This window comes from Athalia rosae, chromosome 6 (genome assembly GCF_917208135.1).
Source record: "Athalia rosae chromosome 6, iyAthRosa1.1, whole genome shotgun sequence".
Taxonomy (NCBI): domain Eukaryota; kingdom Metazoa; phylum Arthropoda; class Insecta; order Hymenoptera; family Athaliidae; genus Athalia; species Athalia rosae.
The window spans coordinates 5,493,740-5,516,546 of NC_064031.1; the positions used below are offsets into that span (position 1 = coordinate 5,493,740).

General features: G+C 44.3%; 1 protein-coding gene and 1 long non-coding RNA gene across 6 annotated transcripts in view; one reads left to right on the forward strand and one right to left on the reverse strand.

Annotated features, from left to right (window-relative positions):
- The window catches only part of LOC105692460, a 196,977-nt gene that overhangs the window by 168,542 nt on the left and 5,628 nt on the right, over positions 1-22,807 (reverse strand). The gene's annotated exons all lie outside the window — the stretch shown is intronic.
- LOC125501465 lies at positions 4,973-19,306 on the forward strand. The gene is made up of 4 exons (XR_007279036.1): positions 4,973-5,136; positions 8,565-8,641; positions 10,596-10,706; positions 19,179-19,306. It is a non-coding gene; the product is annotated as an uncharacterized LOC125501465 (long non-coding RNA).

Sequence of the window (22,807 nt, forward strand, 5' to 3'; positions counted from 1 at the left end):
CGTGTCGTGGCACCCCGTCGGATTTCGACCACCCCGTTAAAGGTAGTTCAATCATTATCGCAGCGGCATCTGTATGGCGGTCATGGAAATAGCTGGTGGGTAGTGGAAAGGAAGGTATGGCCGGTTGACTGGTCCATTCCGCTAACGGTAACGGCAACTCCGGGGGTTTGAGTCTCCGCTAAACCTGCTGAAAATTACTCAGGCGTGGCTGCAGTAGGCCGAACGATGCTAAAACACTGACATGCGCAATGCACACGTCACGCTACCCGAGAGACTAGTGAATATTTTTTTTTTTTTGCTCCTTTTTTGCTCCTCTCTTGTTTTTTCTCTTCTTTTTGCTCGCCGCAAGAGGACGAGTCGCACCGTAGACATGCAACGATCCAAACTCAGGTGCTCGCGGCGAACGCGACTGATATTTTTCGAACCGATGGTTTCCACGATTCATCGAAATGGTCACGGTAGCTCTAATTCGATTTCTCATCGATCTTATCGTTCCACAGATTAAAAAAATCCGCCGAGATAAATTTGGTTTTTGCATCCGAATCGGACTTTCGATCGTCATGATTTAGTCATGGGTGTTGATTCGATAATTTGGATCGATTGATTATCGATTGAAAATCATCTCCGTGGTCGCTGAAATTCCTCGGCGTATAATAATTCGAGTCGCGTAGTCGCCAGCGTCGTTTCTAAGGGGGTTGTTGAAGCTATTCGGCGATTGTTCGAACCGAGTCGGTAAGTTGATCTCGGAACGGAAGTTGCCAGCGGTATTACCGACGTACCGATCGATTTTTGGGTATATTCCCCCGAGCGCAGACAACCCTTAACCTAACACTGACCAGGGTCGTATTACGGGGGCACGCGAGATCCCACCGAACTCGATCGCTTCTTTTTCAAAGCACTCGAGAATATATCAAAAGAATTCTCGGCTTCCATTTTACTCGTGATCCGAGCTTTAGCGTTTCGTAGCTTCAGAGGTGAGGGGTTGGAAAAAAAATGACATCCGGTTGAACGCTCGACTGCACCATTTCGCGTTGCACATTTAGCGATAGTCCTGGGTGGCCGTGTCTCAGCGAAAGAAGATGACGGTTAAAATATAACAGGCGATAATTACCTCGTATTAACGAAGCACGTATCACACGGGTTCAGAGTCCACGCAGTCGATGAAACGGTATAAGCTCGCGAACGATATTTGCACAGCGGGGAGGTGGTTAGCGCGTTACGTACTTGTCACCGACGATCCTCGCCAGAAGCGGTGGTGTATAGGTTCGCGTGTAAGGGACGGCGAGAAAAAAAAAAAAAAAAAAAACACTCTCACAAAACTGCCGGCGAGTCGAATAAAAGTTGAAAGTATGTGCGTAACGTCGCGACCGATTCTCCGTTATAATGAGCAACCGTTTGCGCGGGCAGCTATGCAAAGAGCAAAAGACAAAGTTCAAGAGAAGAAGAAGCGATCTTCGTTCGCGGCGGAGAGTCACACCGACGCATACAGCGTAGACACGACGACTAAACGTATTATGCTCACAATTAGAGGTACTCACGTACATGGAAGAAGACCACCCCTCTCGTATCTCCGAGTTAACTACGTCGCAGGCAGCAACATAATTTAAATAAATTGCCCGCAAGATTGTCGACCCTCCACGTACGTATACACCACGTATATTTATACGTATGACTCGATCGCCCCAGCCAATGGGCGAGCCTCCCGAACCACACAAAGTCAAGTCCGAGTGCTGAGAGTGAAAATTAATGGCGATTTTGAGTTCGAAATTAAGAAAGATCTATCAAGGCTCCGGCTCATGTGACTGACAATGAGGCGGAAGGAGCCCGGTTTTTCGAATCCCAGAGAGGCAAGGGATTCGGAGGTTTTTTTTTTGTCTTTTTTTTTTTTGCTTCCGAGGTAAGAACGACCGTCGACCATATTTCTTGCGTAATTTTTTTCATCCCGTTTAACCCGACACCAAAATTTTTTTCTCCATCTCTAAAGCTATACATCCAGTACATAAGTATATAGAAATCTTTCGAAGGAATTTACCGTCAGTTTTCTCTCGAATGTATGTATACATATATTATATACAAGAAGAGTTACTTCAAAGTAGAATTCCGTAAGCTTCCCAATTTCGTATTCGCAAAGAAAATAATCTACCGAAATTCCCGGCTTTGAGTTTTTCTCGTACACATCATCGGTTTCACGGTGCGAAGTATTTTATCTCGCGTTACGCAGAAGGGGGCGTGGCAGAATTGTTTTTTTCCTTTTTTTTTTTCGACATCTCGACTCGAACTAAGAATATTAATTAAACGCGCGAAACGTATAGTTCTAAATTTTGTCGAGCGAATGATCGGTTAAAATCATTGAACTCTGAACCGAGTCTAAAGAGGCCAAACAGCTCCAATCTCTCTACACATTACATATGTAAACATATAAACTTTCTGACGCCAGACTGGCTACCGCATCCAATAAGCTGGCGGATGGTGCGAAGGAAATAGAGGAGGGGCGAACGGATTTTATTGATAAAAACAAATAGCTACACGGAGATTCTCTTCTTCTTTTTTAATTTTTTCGTTTTTTTTTTCTTTTCTATCAACAAATATATCGAAGTTCACGCAACGATATCCGAGCACGCGTGCTCAAAACAAGAGAAAAAAGGAAAGACCAAACTCACTCGGGGCTCAACATATTTAGAAAGTGTCTGCGGCATGTACGAGATGCTCCAGATTGTTGGTGAATTATGTCACGCCTTTAACTAGGTAATAGCGGTTATAAATCAGTCCCGGGTATAGCGGAGCCCGTTATACTCCCGCATGCGTCGTAGTACATACTCACAGTATGTCAGGGTACTCCGAGTGGTTCCTACGCCAAAAAAAAAAAAAAAGGGGGGGGGGGGAAATAGGAACAAACGATCCCCAAATACGCATACCTGAGTACTTACGAACCAATCGAGATAAATTTATCCGCAATTATCGTTTAGGCTACTGACTTAAAAAAAAAAAAAAATCGTAAACGCGATCGGTGCGATTATAAAACGAAACGTTCGGGGTGATGAAAAAAAAAAAAGAAAAAAAAAAAAAAGAAAGAAACGAAAGGCAATTGAATATCCGCAAGAAAAAGGCGATCACCTGTTGCTACGATATGAGGGTTAAAGGGAAGCGTAGCTGAAAGTTATATATATACATATGTATACGTTCTAAGAACGGTGCAGTAACGCCGGGTGACATAAAATTATTGCGTGACAGAGTCGGTTAAATTCCACTAGGTGAAACGATCATATTTGAGTGTTTCTAAATTACGCGTATACAGTCGGCGTAAAGTTCTAGGAGGATCGTGTCCGAGATCGCAATCTACGATTACACACTGACCTCTGCCTCGTTCTCGTAATACGTACGTACGTATACGTACAATATACATCGGTTAAAGTTTTATCACCTACCATCAGAGAACCACGAAAGATATTACTCGTATTTAAAACGCGTTTTGCCGGACTAAAGTGACAGCGATTAGGTCCTAAATTTCTTTAGCAGTAAGTAACAACGTCGGTTAGAAACAATCACGCGAGTGTATAGGTATAATATAGGTTACGAGTATACGATGTAATAAAATGTAACTGCGCTTTTAGTAGCATGGGTTACACGATACAAAGTAGCTGTACGACTTTTGATGCATCATATTCACCGTATCCTCGTGTTCGACTCGCTCTTGTGAACTCAACAGACAAAAACGACGTTTTAATTACAACTCAATTGATATAAGGATAAAAGTTCGCCGCCGAGGGTTCAAAGCCGCTACGTGTGTTACCTACATCCTTTTTTTCGTCAGCGTAGTTTCATCCCTTGTAAATCTGTAATCACCTTGTTATGTACTTAAAAATTGAGGACGAACCCTGAAAACTATAAAATTAATTTTCAGTCCTTTAAGTATATAATGGAACAGTCACTGAAACCTGTTATTTACTGTGTAAAAAAGGAAAAAAAAAAAAAAACACAATTCTTTCACTCTCCAATTTTCAACACGCAGACGCAACAATTATATCACCCGACGTGTAATTGACTAATTAATTAATTAACCGCGCGTTAAAATCTTAAAAAAAAAAAAAAAAAGAATTAGAAACGCCTATTAAGTTGCGTAAACTCTGTTATAATGAATCTTAATTTTACCATCCCGAAGCTAAAGATCGATGAAATTATATCGCATCGCATATTCGCGTCTGCTTAAAATTTCCAAAAATTCTTACGCTTGCAAATTGGGGACTTCCCTTACTCGTCGGGTGCGACTCGGTTTTCAACCTTTTCGTTACAGGTATTTTATAAAAAAAAAAGCCACAGTCCGTTAGACAGTTTTTTTCATATCATTTTCCGCTTAGGCTTCACGAGCAAAAACACATCGGTTGTTTTTATTGTCCTACGATGCTTGCCCCGTACCGCCTTACATTCTTTACGACCCCTTGCGTGCCCGTGAACTGCATGAAAAGGATTGCTTTATTCTTCCTTTAGTTTTTTTTTTGTTTTTTTTTTGTTGTTTTTTTTTTTCATTTTACCTCGCGGAGTGCACAAAGTACCGTTGCAAGGTTTTTGCTACAAGTAGTAGGTAGGTATATACACACGTAGGAAATACACTTCATTCCACAGACCACGGTTCATGTAGGAAGTATAACCCATACGATGGACGGACTCGAGACTGCAGGACTGCAGGCGTCGTTGTACATCGCTGAAGTACGACGCGATGCGACCACCGGCAGTTTTACGATCTCTGTGAAGTAAGAAGAGAAGAAAAAAAAACCAAAAAAGAAGAAGAAGAGGAAAAATGGAAAGCAAAAAAAAAAAAAAACCAAGCAAAAAAAGGGTTGAGAGCTCGGACTCGGCGTGGAGCGACCGACTACCACCGGCGTTCATCTTCAACGCCGAAGAGCCGAAGGAAGGACTATGAGGAGAGCTCCTTGGTCATAAAGCCTACGCGCGGGTACCGTTAGCGGAGTGCGAGGAAGGCGTTCTTTAGGAGGACGTTCAGGTGGACCAAGATCATTTCTCAGTCGACGCTCGAAGCCTTCTTCTTCTTGTTGTTCTTCTTGTGCGCGGGAATGTACGTGGAGACGGTACAAACGTCGTTGTACATCGTCGAAGTTAGAGGCGATGCGCGAGATCGAGGTGAGCTTTTCCCGATTTTATTGAATTTCCCGATATTGCTACCGAGAGGAGAGAGCGACGCCGATTCCTTTCCGCTATAGGTGAGGGCAGGAAAACTCTTCGGTAGAAGAATTGAGTGCGAAAAGTTTTCCGTTTGCCCCGACGGTTGAACAACAACTTTGTTTTTGCCGGTTGGTATATACACGCGCGCCGGTGACGACGGCTAGCTTATATCTCGTCGTATTCTCGTAAGCGAAAGGAAGCGAATTTCGCTTATTATTTTGAATCGAAACGTTCGAGTTCGACGTCGAATCGCTTAACCTCGAGTTAATGTAACCGGTCTCCGGTTTCCGCCGACTGTGCAATTACGGATATCGACAAAACTTTGCCATACAAACTCTACTCGTGTAATAATCCCTGAACGAGACCGAATGTATATCGATCTCTCTAATATTAGTCAGACTCCGAAACACGCCTCCTTATCAATCGTCGTCCATTATTCGTGCGACATCCGATCTTAGCTCTAAAATTAAAAACGTGTATCAGAGAAAAGTTTTCGCTCCGAAATATACCGATCAAATCGAACATCTTTTCACCCTCTATATACAAGCGACGAACGGCGGTGCTTGACTTTAAATCTGTGGACAATAAAAACACTGAGAGGCGACTGAAACTCGAGGGAATATATGTACATAGATGTTCGACGAATCGAGTTTATAATGTAGAAGAAAGTTAGGAGCGCTTTTTTTTACAACGTGACTCGAGCCACCAGATACGTTATACAACCAGCGTCGTTAACGACCCCCCCCCCCCCCCCCCCCCCGACTAGGCGATGATCCGACCCAGTTAAGATTCTATGGTAGCTACGAAATGGCGACAATATTGCCACGAGCGGGTGTTGAAGGGTCCTCGTTATATTTTCATAATTCCTCGATAGAATACAAAGCGCGCGTCCCTCCATCCGGTCTTCATCCGTCGCGACAACCTCAAACGCCGCGATGTCCCGTACGATCAACACCCCCTCCCCCCCCCCCTCGATGGGACGATCGTACGCCAAAACGAAACGCGTTTCTACATAGGTGTATTATATCTATGTCGCACACCCTGACAAACCCATTGGTACACGTGTATATGTATGTTGAAAGAGCCTACGATGTACGAAGATTGAGAAGAAAAAAAAAAAAAATTATCAAAGACTCGAGTATATAACGTTTGTTGCGAATTTCTCTACTTTTTGTCGCGCGATTGAAGAGAAAAAAAAAGAAAAAAAGAACGAAAAAAAATCAAGTACACGAATGCGAGATAATTATTACCGCAGATATGACCTTTGAACGCGTTACGTATACGTGCGGATTGCAGCTACGCAGGTAGTGACGTTAGAAAATTGAGTGTATAATAATTTCTATAATTTATAACTGCACTCGGAACCGCAGCTCCGCTTAACAATTAACCTTGTAGTTATACGAAGGCGAGTGTGTGTGTGTGTGTGTAGAGTCAGATATAATATCGCGAATATATATAGGAGTAGAGGTACGTGTACGTATTTTCCTATACATATACGTATACATCTCAACCCACATATAGCGGCGGCGGCTTCAATAACGCGAAACCCCTCGCAGACGACTGTATTTTAACGCGGTTACACGCAAAGGGTATGGCACTTTGCAGAAACGAGCTAAGCTCGCAAAAGCTTACGGGTAGTGTGTAAACTATCCTTCTTCCTTGTGTATACATACGATGTTTCTCTATCTGACTTTGAGGTTTCGCTAGGTTTCTTCGCTACGGTTATAATACTACAAGGTTGGAGAAGTACGACACACACACACACATCCACCTGCGGCACACACGCTCGCGTGTAATAAAGTTAGAACTCGGATCGCCAAAATGGTCCCCTAATGAATCTTGAACTCGCGTGACGTGACGTGACGTCGGATTAAGTAGACGTCGCCAACTTTGTTCGGGAAGCGCGAACGAAACGAGAATGAAAAAAAATTTGTTATCAGCCACTCGACGCGACTGTTAGGCGATCGTTTCACGCCCTCAATTGTTTCGATCTCTCCTCGGTCGACCGTGAAAACCAAAAAACAAAAAAAAAAAACAAGAAAGAAATGAAACTTTCGAAGTGGAGCCGGAATAAAAGTTGAGGGTTGGAATTCTCCAACTGTACGCGGTGTGCAGGTGGTATAGCGAGTGTATCGCGCGGAGGATCGGAGGGCAGGTCACGGGGAGGATCGTCGTGTGCGAAGGTAGAGAAAGCAGGGGGCGGTATAATATCTTCATTTGCATTGACGGCGTTCTTCGCCGATTTCTCCCTGAACCGAGCGAACTCGGCGCACCGCGGTATACGAAAGCTCGTCGAGCTCCGGGACCCGGGCAACTCCTACTTCCCGGGAACGCGCGGTAGGATCGGAGAGAGACCGGCGGTTAAGAGGATTCGCGGAACGGGTAAAAACCGTCTATTCATACAAGGGCTCGCTGAAACGCGTCCGAATCGAACCCGCGTATCTCGCTTCCCAGCACAGACGGTAATAATTGATGAAAATTCCGGGAGAATCCGGTACGAGGAATTCGGCTGCCTCCGGATCCACGGACGGTGTGAACGTCGCTTAAAAATCAGGTATACGAGGTCCGGGTTTCCGCAGGGTCGGAAGGGCGGCACCCTGTTCCGAACCTTATAGGTCCATCTTATACCGGGTCTATACTTATACTCCACCTACTCCGTATTCCCGTGTCGTGTAATATACACGTGTAACTGTGTATATACCTATATACCTACGTCCTATACCTAGATCACCCCGTCGGTCCCATCCTTCGCCATTTCCAGGCCGTCCCCTTTCTTCCCGCGCCGCGGCCTTGCAGCCCGCCCGCCCTTCCTGCCCGCCATGGTTATTACAAGCCATACCGTAAAAAGGGGTAAGCCTAAAATTAGTTGGAAACTTATATCCTACCTACGTGGCTCGCACAAAGTTTTAGGAGCGCTTCCAGTTTCCCCAGACTTTTGCGAATTAAAAGCTTTCCTCGACTCCGAAACCTTTGCAGAAATATGTTGGGCCTGTGTTATACCCTGCACTGCTGTACGCCGAGACGTCTTTTGTCAGCTTTTCCTTGTTAGATAGTTGTGCGTTACGCGTCGTGCGTAAAACTCAACTCGCACTCTTACACGCTTTCGGTGCTTTCAACGGTGACGGCTACGTTTACAAGGGTGAGCGAAAATTCGAGTAATTTTTATAAGATTCTCCTCGGAGGCATAATTCTCGGTACATGTGTATCGGTGTACTCGTTCTCGTTTTACTTTCTCAAACAATTGTCGTATAAGCTTATTCGAAAGAACGTACTTTTTTGCACCCGTTTCTAACTCGTTTTCACCCGGTAGCGTCAAAGATCCGATATGCCAACGCGGAGAAATGCTATACATTGCGATAAAAATCTCTTTTCCGTTTACTTATCAGACGGAGGAAAGGGGCCGTGGAATTTCCTTACTATGTACTCCTATATACATAAAAAGAGAGGATGCAAAGATTAAAGGGTAAATGGTTCGTAATTAAATACTTCCTACGAACTGCCTTTCGTTTAATTAGAAAAAAAAGAAAAAAAAAACAGAACATTCGCTTACAATTAGAGTGATGAGATTCGTTGAAAATATAAAGAGGTATTCGTTGCACGAATGGACCGGGAAAAATCGTCGTATATACCTACGTTCGATTGGTGGAAGCAAGCAATTCGTCGAGTGCCGAAATTCAGTTCAAAGAAATAAAGCAAAACGTGGCGTACAGCGGGTACATACATATTTATAGAGAGCGTTTTAGAAGATGAAGTGCACGTAGATATATATGTATGTATTATATTATACGGGCAACTTTTCGATTCCCTCATCTGGTAGAGATAAACGCGTGTAAACCGAGCAAAGTTACCACTGCACACGGTACGTATACATGTATGTAGACGCATAAGCGAGGATATCGGGGTGGATATATATGTATATACCAAATATACTTTTATATACTCAGAAATACTTAGGTACACCTATATAACCCGGTGAAATAGCGAATCGCGTGCAGTGACCCGTCAAATTATAGAGAGAGTTTGGGCATCGCGATATATGTATAGGTATACGTGTAGACCCTACTTTACCTCACCGACCTATACCACCTATTTACCTCTACGCGCGTTAGATGGAAAAAGTTTTCCGACAGCCCGAAATCGCTGCGCGAGGGTTGGGAACCGGGCTATGCAGAGCGATGAGAAAAAAAAACGAGCCAGAGATTCCGACGAACGAAAATTTCAGCCACAGCTATAGTTTCGGTGCGCTCTGTACAATACAAAAATTTGGTGAAAGAAAAGTATACGCGGAATAAAAACTGTCTACTATATACATATAGATGTATACATATATATCTATTTCATAATTAAACGGGAGGCTACAAATTTCGCGATAAATTCCATCGTATTCCAGGCACTCCGCCAACGTATATGGAACGTTATCCTTCCTCCTTTTCTCGTAAACCTACGTACACGACGAGCTCCGTTCGAATGTGGTAACGTGCGGTGTGCAGCTACTTAACATTGCAGCCTACTACCGACGAATAAGAAATAGCGTTTTACGTTCACGTGCTTAAGTACTAGCCGAAACTAGGGCAGGAGCGACATGCAGCGGCAACGGCATCGACGCGAATGTACACGTATTTTAATCTACGATCGCGATGCCGATCCTTCCTAGGGAATTTTACGAGCTTATAGGAGGAGAATACCTCGACGGCTCGCCGTTCGTTTTGCGATTAGCTACCGCCTCGGCTCGCTACCCTGAAATCTTGGGGCAATAACGCCGAGATAAGAGACTGCCTGCTTCGGTATAAGACGAAAGAAAAATTTGAAAACATTCCTTTACAGAACGACTCGTATCGTATCGTCGGGACACGGTGAGTCCTTCGAACGGATTCTCATTACGAGTATAAATTGTCCACGAAATTAGAGAGAAGCAGCGAAGGATAGGCGGATTCCAAATCCACGGGAAGAAGAAGAAACTGAGACGGAAAAATATAGGGGAGCGAATAGCGCAAAATGGGAAACTGTACGGTGTACATATATATGTATAGCCGTAGGAAAACTGGAAACAGGGGCGGGTAGCTATCGATCTAACCGATGCGCGCGCGCATCGGTATTTTCACTGCAGTTTCTGTAGGACTGCGAAGCGACGGGCCGCGCCTGATCATGGCGTCGTGGCATTGAAGTAAACGCAGCGAACAGAAAATTAGAATAGATGTAGAAAAGTAGGCGAATTATTAATTAAAAGTATTTTCTAATTTACTTAAATTCGTCATCGAGGAAACTCATAGAGGCGGGGTGGGTGACCGTTATCGGTTCAAGTTTAGTCGCATTGCCGGAATGGATGCTGCGCCATGAAGAGATTCGTTAATCTCGATTATTCGAGGAGGAAAACTTTATTCGCCCTTGTTTTATTTTTTTCAATTATTTTTTCACAGATCCCGTCGACTCGTTAGAGAATCTGGAAAACGGTGCGAAGTGTGAGAGAAAACGATCGCCGCAGTTCCCGTGAAGAAGAAACCAATGGAAGCATCATAATTTTGGATCGTGTGAGAATGATTCAAAGTCACTGTATCTTCGGACAGAATCATATGAATTTTTTTCTTCTTCAACTCAAAGTTGAGAAACGAGGATTTTTCATTTTGAAATTGCAGAATGCCGAAGTGTGAACGATGCTTAGAGATTCGACGGAGGTGTATAAAATGAGGAGCATTATCTAACAAGGGCGCAATATACATAGTGACGTTATAAAACGAGCTAGGGGTTGAACGAGGCAGAGGGTTCGAGCATTCCGAATTCCTCCATAGTTTGAATTCTCTAGATCCGTATTGTACGGTGTAACTATGGAAATAATTATTTTTCTTTTCGCTTTTTTTTTATTTTCCTTTTTATCGCAGGCGGATAACGACTTTCCCTCTCTAGGCGAGCTGTACCGTTGCCGGCGCTCGCGCGGCTCGGATAAATGAGATAAAAAGTTAATTGGTCCAAAGATACTTCTTTAAATGCTGATTAGTTCTCGCAATAATTGGGTTCTGGTTGCCCGGCAGAAAATTCCGTACACCTCGCGGCCCACCTATTTTCTCCTCAAAATCACCCCGTAGCAGCCAACGCTGCAGCCGGGGGTCTACGATATACATATATATACACATAGAATTTTATACACGCGGTACGCAGGACTTTTTCCCAGATTAAATTGCTCCGGTTTCATCCGCCGAGACGTCTTTCGCCCGGTCGTCGCCGTCCTCGTCGTCGCACGATGAAAGCCGAGCTTTTCTGCACGCGTTACGTATAGCGACATTTTTTTTTTGGTTCTTATACAGTTTTGATGTGGGAGCGGAACTTTGCGAATTAGTTCTTTTTCTTTTTCTTTTTCTTTTTCTTTTTCTTTTTTTTTAATATTTCTCCCATTTTCATGCATCGCACGGCGAGTTGTTTCGGCAACTCCGCGAGCTTATTTTACGGTGACTTTATGTCGGTTTTCCACGGGATTCCAAGGGGTAATCCAGAAAATTGCAACTTTTGCTCGTCTCCAGCGTGCCCGGGATACGAACTCCGTATCCTAAAGGCAAGTACGGAATACTGACCATATTTCCGGACACGGGATTTCGAGGCCGTCGTGCAGTTGTTCAATTTCGGAGCCGGGTAAGGTACTCCGCGGTATTAAATTTACCGGTAGGAAAAAAACGTGACCACGTCGCGGAAGCTCACCTTTTTCGGAATTTCGTTTTACTATTGTTTTCATTTTTGTCATTTTTGTCATTTTCTTTTTTTTACCCCTCTCTACTTCATTTTCGATTCCGGGAGGTATGGGTAGGGTATAGGTAACATCCGTGTATAGTCGAGGTCCTCCGATATCTCGACGTATCATGTCTGTTTAAATTCCTGATATTCCTATCTATAATAATCGAATGATCTTATATTCACGAATATCGACATCCGCCTCTGGGCTGTTTTTGTATCCGGTAAAAAGCGATTCGTATTCCAACGACTCGTCGTATAAAAACGTCACGTGTATATCGCAAGACATTGTTGAATTTATTATAAATTAGGTATGTATATGGAAAAGATATATATATATATATACACACGCCTCCGCACCTGTGCTTTTCTATATATCCTCTCGGGTTATTTTTACATCTCCCATACCTGCAGCGCACCCAAGAAAACCAAAAATATACATAAATAAGTAAAAATCTACGTTGTTACAATTTCTGCGGTAAAATATGAAGAGGAGTCGACGTGGGTCATCAGCGCGTCGCCACTTTACGCGCGCGTCCAACAGTTGAAGCGTGTGAGCGGAATACAGATAATAAATATAATCATGATTAGAACGAAGTGCGCGGACGGGTGTCGTGTACAGAAAAGCTTTTCTGTATCTCCGGCGTAGCCGGTGCTCCCGAGTTGTTGTCGGAGAGCTGGGAGGGCCGGTGGTAGCCGGGGGTATTTCCTGAGTGATGGAGTTACATCTACCGGAAACCTCGACGTTTTTCTCCCATTGTTCATCTTTCGGGGCTGAAAGAATTTTCGCCGTCTTCGTCGCCGTTACCTCTACCCGTCGTACGTACGTACGTACGTACCTATCTATCTACCTACACACTTGCGCAAGTTTCGTCGAACTCTCGCCATCCGTCGAACCCGCGCGCCAACATTTTCTGCACTTTTTTACCGAAACTGCTTTTACGGTGGCAACTTTTCCCGCTCCTTCTATAATGACGTCGATGTCGCGACGCGTCGTGAAAGGATCCCACCAAGATATATACGTTTCACGATTTTCAAATCACCTCGTCAGCTTTTGCTGCACCGCGTATTCTATACGGCTTCCTCTGTCCTCTACACTGTTGCAAATCGCTACGCGCTACTCACGATTCAGGTTACATGTACACATCCATATATTTACCAGTCTCGTACGCTTTATACATATATAGGTATCCCCTACGTACAAGCGAAAATTTTATACCATCAATTTTATTTGCCCGTCTTACATGACTTTACGGCGTGCGGAAATCGAGTTATGTTACTGCAGTCCCTGCCAGCGTCTCGAAGTCCAAGGAGTTGCTTAATGAGCCAACGAAATTATTTTCCAAGGATAACGGATTTTTTTTTTTTTTTCTCTTTTAAATAAATTGTTCACTCGGAAATTGAGTTCGATGCCGCGGCGAAGAGTTGACAATTTTTTAGATCCGCAATTTTTTCCTACCCCTTTCTTATATTTATTTGCAAGCTCGCGAGTGGCATGTATGGGTATACCTGCGCGCAATCGTCGAGGGACGATTCCTTTTTTTTTTTTTTTTTTTTTTTTTTTTATCTACAGAAGGGGGATGAAGCAGAGATTACGTTCGAGCCGAAAGTCCCGGCTTAGAAGGGAGGCGGCTTGATTCACGCTTTGGGTGTTGAAAAAAAATTTCCGCGCCGTATGGGGAAGAATAAAAAATAACAGGTGAGTTGATAAAGCGTCGCGGACCAGGAGGGGGGGGGGGGGGTGCGGCGATAAAGGATCGATATAAAAGTAGAATTGAAATTATACACGCGAGATGTCAAAGAGTTCTTTCGCGAGAGAGAGAGGCAGACCCCTTCCGGTGATACGGGCGAACTACGGAGTCGCGTAAATACACGTGTTTACGATTTTAAGGGAGCCCGACCGCGCAGACCCGGCTTATACATATACTCCTTCCCTCAGGATTTCACGCTAATTAAGAACTTTGAGTGGCATTTGGTTACGCTTACGTGCCGAACGGCCTACACGTACCGTCGACTCTATACCATCGTATACACATGCGAACGGCATATACCTATACAGGGTAAATAATATAAAAGCATATATGTATACATATTTACATATATAAAACTAAAATCGGCGTTTTGATGTTTGCATCATTTTTTTTTTTTTCACGTCATTATCATATTCATCGCGACGTTTCTTTGTTCTCTTCACATTATCGAATGAATTGTGTATAGAAATTTATATTACGTTAATATTCGTTCGATTGACTTCAGGGGAAGTTAATTGCTCAATTAACGTAAAATATATATGAAAACTTTGCAACAAAAAAGATCGGTAAGAATAAATAGGCCAGACGTAGTCGGGATTTCGCATATATTATATATATTATTTTCTAAGAAACGACAAACTTCTTGAAGGATGATAAAAATTATCACGGTGTATGGCGAAGAGAAACTTGATCTATGGAGAAAGTTGATCGTTTGCAAAAACGAGGTAAATTGTGCTGGTAAATAAAATAGTTTATTATAATCGTAGGAAGTACGAGATAAAGGTATACATATATATACATAAGAATTACAACGCGTTTAATGATTTGATTGGATCGCCGAAGGGCACGTAAAAATTTCTAGCCGCGTTTATTCTCCAAGCCAAATTGATCCGATTGGTTTCCAGGTCGGTGAGTCGAGTCGGGTAAAAAAGGAAATTGCGATTGTCGTCGGCCAGAAACTACGTCCATTCCCAACGGTTATATTATAGTATACGAAGGACATGTTCCACCCGGTTGATTGGTGTTTTTCTACGATCGTTGATGCTCCGTTATTAGCGCGAAGCGTGATACGGGAACGCCCGAGCGACTTTGTTCGACTTATTTGCTTTCGAACGTACGTGATCCTCCCGATGCTACGCGACGCGACGCGACGACCAGCCAGCCCGCCCGCCCCGGATCATCAGCACCTATCGTACGTACGTACGTACGTACGTCGTTCGACGACGCGCGACTACGTCCTCTCCTCTGGGACCGATGAAAATGAGGCAGACATCCCATATTACAAGCGTCGCGTCGTACGAATTGGCTGCTTCGCGCGAACGCAATCAAATAAAACTACGTCGAGCAATTTCCAAATATATGCGAAAAAAAAAAAAAAAACAAACACCCCCCGAATTAGAAAAACGTATTCGCAACACTTTTTGGATTTTATGAAAGAGATGAAGGCGTACAAGTGCACCATATACGGATTCCTTAAATTTGACATTTCGGTAGCAAGGTAGACGCAGCCTCTAAAATTTTTTTAGATAGGGTCCACCGTTACGCAGACGGAATGAAAAGAATAAAAATATATATTGGCAGCGGTAGGTACGCGGCCAGGTTGGCGTAAAGGGAGCAATAGGTACAGACGCTCGTATAACCACCTCCCCCTTTTCTTTGCTCTTTTCTATTTTCGTGTTTTATTTATTTATTTATTTATTTATTTTTTTCTCGCTTTTTTGCTTTACCTTTCTCTGCTGTACGTGGACGAATCCCGAGATTCGATACGAACCGGAGCCGCGAGGCACAATGTCGTGAAATATACGCGCGCGGCCCCATGTGCCTCGACTCGCATACCTAAATCCGCCGCTGCCCCCGGACTCGGTTAACCTTCCTAAAATTCAATTTTCCCAAAGAGTTTTCTCTATCCACCACGCTAGAGAGCGGTTGTTCGAGGAAAAGGGAGAAAAACAAGTAAAACGAGAACTATAGCTGAGCGTCAGGCGACTCGTGTACATATGAAATCTTCTAAGTGAGTGGCGGGCACGCTGACGGCGTATACTGCAGTACGAGTTCGTCCAAATGTCGGAATTATACAATTTCACCTACACGTTTACATTTTCGAGTGGCATACGGGTCACGCCCACTCGCAACCGACGAGCTAGACGCTAAATAAATCGCTAATGCATTTATCGCAGATAATAATTGAACGCGTGGAAATATTCAAAGCTTATACATGTATATCGACCGAAAATAAATGCGTCGTTTCCCTAATTCCTTATACTTATTACACTGTGCTGCCGCGGTCGTCCGAACGATGCGAAGACGACACTTTTTTCCCACCGGTGCGCAGCGTACCAGACATACATATGTATACGGTATACACCGCATAGCTGAGCAATTAGGTTCCACCTGCTCGACTAATAAGCATATTTAGTAGTACGTATGCGGTGGCAGTAGGTATACCCTCCTGATCTGTAATTAACTCAGAATTTTCGAGAGCACCGTTAAATGTTTTTTCTTGACTTTTTTATCGAAGGGTAACTACGACGTGAGGTTTTTCGAGACTCGCGAGAAAGCTCCTCGTCTTCTCCATCGCGATATCGGCGAAACTACTATACGTTACAAGATAAATTTCAGATAAGTGTATGTATATAGGAAAGCCGGGTGGCTAACCGACCGTGAGAAAGTTAGATATTTTCCGCCGCTTCGAGCCGGTGGAGGATTTTTGCATCGCCAGCCATTCGCAGGGAGGGGTAGGTACGCGGACACCGCGGGACGCGGACGAGGGAGGAATGGGCTCGGTAGATTCGCGTGAAGCACCGCGGGTCCGGGTTGCGCGTGGGTTGGAGTGTAAATGGAAAGTTTACTCAATCTCCGGTGGTGCCGGGACAGCGTGAGCTGCAATAGGCCGTCGTAGCCGCGCCGTATATACGTGCGTACGTATATATACATAGAAATCGGGTTTGGGGTAGTCCGGGAAGTCAGGGGTAGGGTCGGGGACCGGGCCGGCCCGGCCGTATAAATAAAGGGGTGAGTCGAGTTGCCGCTGATGGAGCCGATCAGAGCGCCCGCGGCGCGCATTACCGCAGATTGGATTTTTTTTTCCACCCGAATACCTATCCTTACCTAGGACTGTTACGGTACCTCATTTTGCAGGAACAACAATCGAACGCCAGATAACGGGAACCCGTATGCCTACCTGTACTCCGATAGACTTCCGAAATTACCGGAGATGATAATGGCGCGCGGAAGGAGATAAGACTAAAACCGACTTTTCCAACTCTCGCAATTAAAAATGAGAGAAACTGAGTAAAAAACAAAAATAAAAAAAATAGTTGAAAAACGAAACTTACGAGGTGTTGAATTGATTTATCTACTAGCTTTATACCGGAAGTCCGTCTGCGAGATAGTCGTATCCTGAACCCCGAAACAAAAAATCTACAACAACTTTCAACACGTGCTAGACGAGTGACTGGACTGTAGAAGAATTTTGATTTTTATCGACCGGATTTTTGTGTATAATTCATGGACCATAATTTTACTTCAAGTGCACTCCGTCTCTCAACGTCGCGTCGGTTTAATTTATGGCTGAATTTTTTTCTCCTACGCCTTTTTTTTCCGGTGTCTATGCAGCGCGTCGCTTCTAGTTTTTCAGATTTTCGAACGAGCGGTTTTGTGCCATCTAGTTTGAGCGGACTTTCGATTGATTTTGATCGTACGTCGGCTTGTCGCGTATACCACATGTGATACTTAAAACGCGCAACACGAGTAGCCAGAGCGAAGTAATGTACAATCGTTGTTACAGGAAAAGGTTTAACACCCTTTTAGCAACACGTGCGCGATAAGTGAGTAACAATAAACAAGAACGCGTGTTTTTACCAAAGTCGCTGTAGTGCCGAGGATCTGGATAATTTACGTACACGTAAATCCATCGGTATACGAGGAATAGAGAAACAAACGGAAAAGTGTTATGCCCCATAGCTTATACGTACAAACGTACGAGAGAACATGAAAGATCCCCAGCTATACACATATTTTCTTTGGTCAAACTGTACACCGACGCTTTTCACATTTTATTCCAGAAATCCCAGAGTTTCTTTTGTTCTTTGCCACAGTGCAGCTACTACGACCAGGAAAGAAAAGTTCAGGTTTAACGGGACGGAAAATTGTTTCGTTTCATTGGTGTCGTGGCTGAGAAGTGCGAAAGTCTCAGCCGTAACGAAGCGTCAAGAAATGCAATATCTTCTTTCTATCTCACGTACAACTTCGCGCAACCCTCTCACGGCTCGTATACTCCGTTGCGCGCACAGTCGCCTCGTATACAATAGCCCGGAGTGTCGGGGACATACGTGACACGATCTTACAAAGTAAACCGCCGGACTTATACGCGAGTCCAAATGGTGGCGTTTTTCGCGGCACACACGTGTGCGCGTCTCCGTCCTCTAAAAGTCTCACATTCGAAACTGCATTCGCGTGTCTTTCATCGGGCCTCGTTGCACGTGGGTGCGGTATCCGTATAGGCGTACAAAGTACAAGGGAACGAGAGAAACCCGTCTTCCGGAGAACGGTCTCTCGCAATAAAATGAAACCTTCGAACGTGTCTCCGTAGCAACAAATAGAAATAACTGCGGCAAAACGTCTGGAACGTCTCCTCGCCCAGGTTACCCAAAATGGGGCGGTCTCGCTCCGACCGTCCGAGGATGCGTATACATAAAAGCGCGGACATGTGTGAGTATAAATATTGCGGATAATCTCGATATTCGTATACGTGCTAACGTGTCCGCACACGAAATACAGACGTCCGTGTCGGGGAGGCGGCTAGGTGGGTCTTGAGGATTTATTCATGCCGACGAAATATTTTATGCAAGCCAGTGCGCTTTACGGGGGATTATAGCCAACGACTCTTGGTGCACGGAAGGCGGTAAGAAACGGCGCGGAGAAGTCCGAGGGGGGTGGGGGGTGGGGGGGAGGTACGACATTGTAGCCACCGACCGCTAAAATTGTCCGCCCATCAAAACTCGCGGCTCGTCAGCTCAACGGAGCTGAAAAATATTCGCACACCATTGCGATCACGTTGCACCGTTCGACGCTTGGCGAAGCTGACTGTACCGATTTACGCCGAGCGACCAGATCTTCTTCTGCTTCTGCTTCTGCTTCTTCTTCTTCTTCTTCTCGGGATCTTAATCCGTACGGTCTTTACGTATGTATGTGTATACGGATACGTGAAAATGGCGAATTCGCGCATTTGGCTACGTATAAAGTTGTCGGTCTCGAGACGGTGTCGTAAGCTTCGTTGCGATGAATATTCTCAGAATTTTAATTAGCCGCCGCCGCATTGCAAAGACGCGATAAATATTGTACGACTGCAGGTGGGGTATTTTTGCCGTATACCAACTTCGCGGTTTTAACGACGAGAAGAAAAGTTAGAAAAATTTTCAATCTTTCGATCGAACCATTCCTCCGACATTATTCCAACGTTCGTCGGTTATGACGAGGATGGAAATATTTTTTCCAACGTATATCGTTAACGAGACATTTTATCTGTTTCAGAGGCCTCGATAACTTCGCTATACGCTCTTCGCTCCCGGCTACGTTGAATCCAAATTGTATACATTGTAATAAAGACCTTAATAAATGTTGCTCGTGAACTTGCCGCTAATACACGTATCGAGGCATATCCTATAGTTTTGCATTGATTATTGTACCTGTACCTACCGAATCCAAAAATAACTTCATTTTCTCACGGATACGAATCTGCACGAGATCAGACTCGCGAGTCAACGTTCTACACAATTGAGAAACATAAGTTCAGGAAAATCCAAAAATAAAAGTGAAAATTCTCGTAGAATTTTAGCGTTTCGGGTTTGGACTACCGGCACGCTATCTGTGAACGTGAATAAAAACTCCAAACATTCGCTTTTGTGCCGCATGCGCTTCGGCGAGATTTTACCGATCATTTTTTTTCTAACAAAAATTATGCGTTCGTGCATTTTTGAACGAAAGAAAATTCTAACGGAGATCACTTCTGTGATCAATAGTTACATTAGTATAATTCCATAGGGTTTTATTGAGCCAAATTCTCAAATGTAAAAAAAAATGAAACGAACTCGATTAATTGAGTCTTTCGAGAGATTCGCGTTTACTTACACGCCTGATGACATAAACCAATAAATATTCAGTTAGCTTTTTTTCATAATAATCTAAACAAAAACGACTTCGAATTATATCAGAGTTGTCGAATGGACTGTTCTCTTGATACGTGTGAACTTTTCTTTATTACGTAAGTGTTGTTTAAAACTGGTGGCAATGATTGAATCTGAAAAAAATGACTAGTTTTATTTCCGAGCGATAACAGAAGCCAACCACTCTCGCTTCACACCAGAGGCGAGCCAGAAATAAAAGAATAAAGAAAAAAAAAACAAAAAACTAAAAGCCTGTAAAAATAAGTAGCTAACAATATCAAGCATTGTCCGAAAAACGGTGTGGAGACTCGGCGATCCGTTAGCTCGTTCCATCCGTCGCTTCGGTGGCCGAATGCCAGGAAGTTTGAAACAGAGCCAACTGCACGCCGAGAAGCGGCTCACTAATAGCCGGAGGTTCTGCGTTGCGTGGTTTTATGTACAGACGCGAGTCTATCCGACCTTCTCTCGCAGAGACGAAGAGAAAGAAAAACCGACTACGTCTGCGCAGATTGTCGACTAATCTGTGGACGAAGTGTGTTCTGCCATTCCGCGGCGTAGCCCCGTGTGTCTTACGTACACCGAATTTCCAAGATGGGAGAATGAAACAAAAAGGAAACAAAAGGGGTAGGTATTCTGGAGTGAAAATGTAGAGGCGAAAATCGGGTGATGAACCTGCGAAGCCACCATCCATATGCGATACGAACCTCGGGTAAGCGTTTGCAGATTTCCTCAGCAGGATGAATACCACGCGTGAGATACGGTCACTTTTCATTCTCACGCACAAATAAAAATCCTGCAGTTATTCTTCACTCGACGGACACGCGCAAAGGGGTTTCTCGTGGCACCCGTAGCGTCGCGACGCTACGCGAGCGTTGCGGCAAAACCCGGAACTTTCGAACGGGGGGAAAGAAAGGAACGAAGAAAGAAAAAAAAAGAAGAAAAAAAAGAGCTTCATAAACCCGTCCTCCGCAGGACCACCAGCCATTGGGTAGGTCGCGTGACGATCGCAAGGACACAAAAGACGTCGCGTACATATAAACGTCCGACGATAAATCGACACAAAACTATTATTATATGTGCACAAAAGCATGAACTGTACGTTATCATCTTACATCCGGTTGAGAAGCGATGACGTACCGAGGGACGCGACTAAATCGGAAGTGGCCTCGGACCGGAACGGAAGTAAGATGAAGAGAACCAGCGGAGGAGTCAAAAGCTGATGCAGTAGCCACGGGAGAGTATCCGATGGATGAAGTGGGGGGTTTATGGGTTTGCATCCTATGTGCTCCACCGTATCTTCTTCGGTTATGGCTCCTCAACAAAACCGCCGAGTATAACCTTTCAGGTTAAACTCGAGCCGTCGTTTCCCATTGCAGCCGGCGGTAGCAACGTCACTACTACCCCTAAACTTAAAGATATGGGATGCAGCCACGGGATCACACGCAGGTGCATGCACACCGCGAAACGAGGAGTGTACGTAGAGCAATAGCGTACGTAGGCTAGCGAGTCGGATCCACGTATGAGGATCATTTCTCTCCTGGGGACTAACCCTACTCCTATCGCTCGTTCCTCTTCTTCACCCCTTTGCCCTTCTGATCGTTACTTCGACACTTTCGGTGCAAACCTATTCCAGGTATATCGACATGTCGTGCACATGTATATGCACGTCTTCCCGTTACGTAGAATTTAGAATTTACGCCTATCGATTTTCGACCCCCACGCCGAAAAGAAAAAACAAACCTTGAAAATTTCAGAAGACCTCGGTAAATCGAGAGCGCGAGCGATAGGCGTTCCGACTCCCTCTTATCGGACGTCGTTTGTTTCTAAATATGAAAAAAATGCGGGCGATGCACGGTGCGCCATTATACATGAGTCGCCGTCGCCGAGATTCCGGCTGCAGGTCGCCCTCGTCTGTGGCGGCCATAATTCGAACGAGAGAAAGAAAGAGAAGGAGGGAAAATGAGAGGGATAGAATACGAGTTGCGTCACCCTCGTCAACCGTAATGGTGTCCCGACTAGTGACGTAGGGTAAAGATATGACGTCAGAACGTCAGCTGTGCCTAGGGATTTTCTCGTGGGTCTCGAAAGCGTCAGATAACAAAGTCTACGCAATACGGGGTGGCGAACAATTTCGATCGAATAAATGGTAATAATTTCATGACTTGTTCTTTGCCTTTTGTATTTATTATTATTATTTCTCACTCTATTTTATTCCGCATCTTTCTGCACATGGGGTGACCATCCTCATGATCTGTAGCCAATCGAGATAATGATTTGAAAAAAAAAAAATAAATAAAAAAAAACGAGAAACATGAGGATGAAACTCGCTTAATCTTTTATTTCCACGATTTGAACCGCGTCGTGTCCGTGCAGAGGAACTGTATAGATAAAGTACACGGTTGCCGATGGTTCCAAGAAGTATATACATGTCATACATGGCATATGTGTATTACACGTGTGTAAGTAGGTGGATGAAACACGTGGATACATACGATATACGTCGCAGTCGCATAAATTCTTATCATCAGGGTTATGTATGTCTCTCCGTCATCACCACGCGCGATTTCACATAGGCAGCTGTATATCTGCGAAGCGCACCCATGTGTACGATATACTAAATTTTTAAAATAACCCCGTAAACCTACCCACCCAGGTTAAAAGTAATGTAACGATTTTTTCTAATCAACCCGCATTACCTACATGCACGTTGCACTACTCGTGACGCACAAGCGTCGTAAATGAAGCGAGGCACACAAAGAACACGACAAGGTGAATAAAAATATGTAATTACCGCTTCGTGAACGGTAATTACCGGCTACTTCGCGTCACGCACACCGCAGCGGCTTCTGCATTCATGTATACTTTGCGATCGGTAAAGAGATTCGAAAAAATCAATTAATTGGACGGGTCGTTTAAAAAAATTTGTATACATTTCGAGATACGTGCGACGCTGTTGTGGTACTTGAAACCGTGCTCCGCGGTAATTAGCATTTTTTT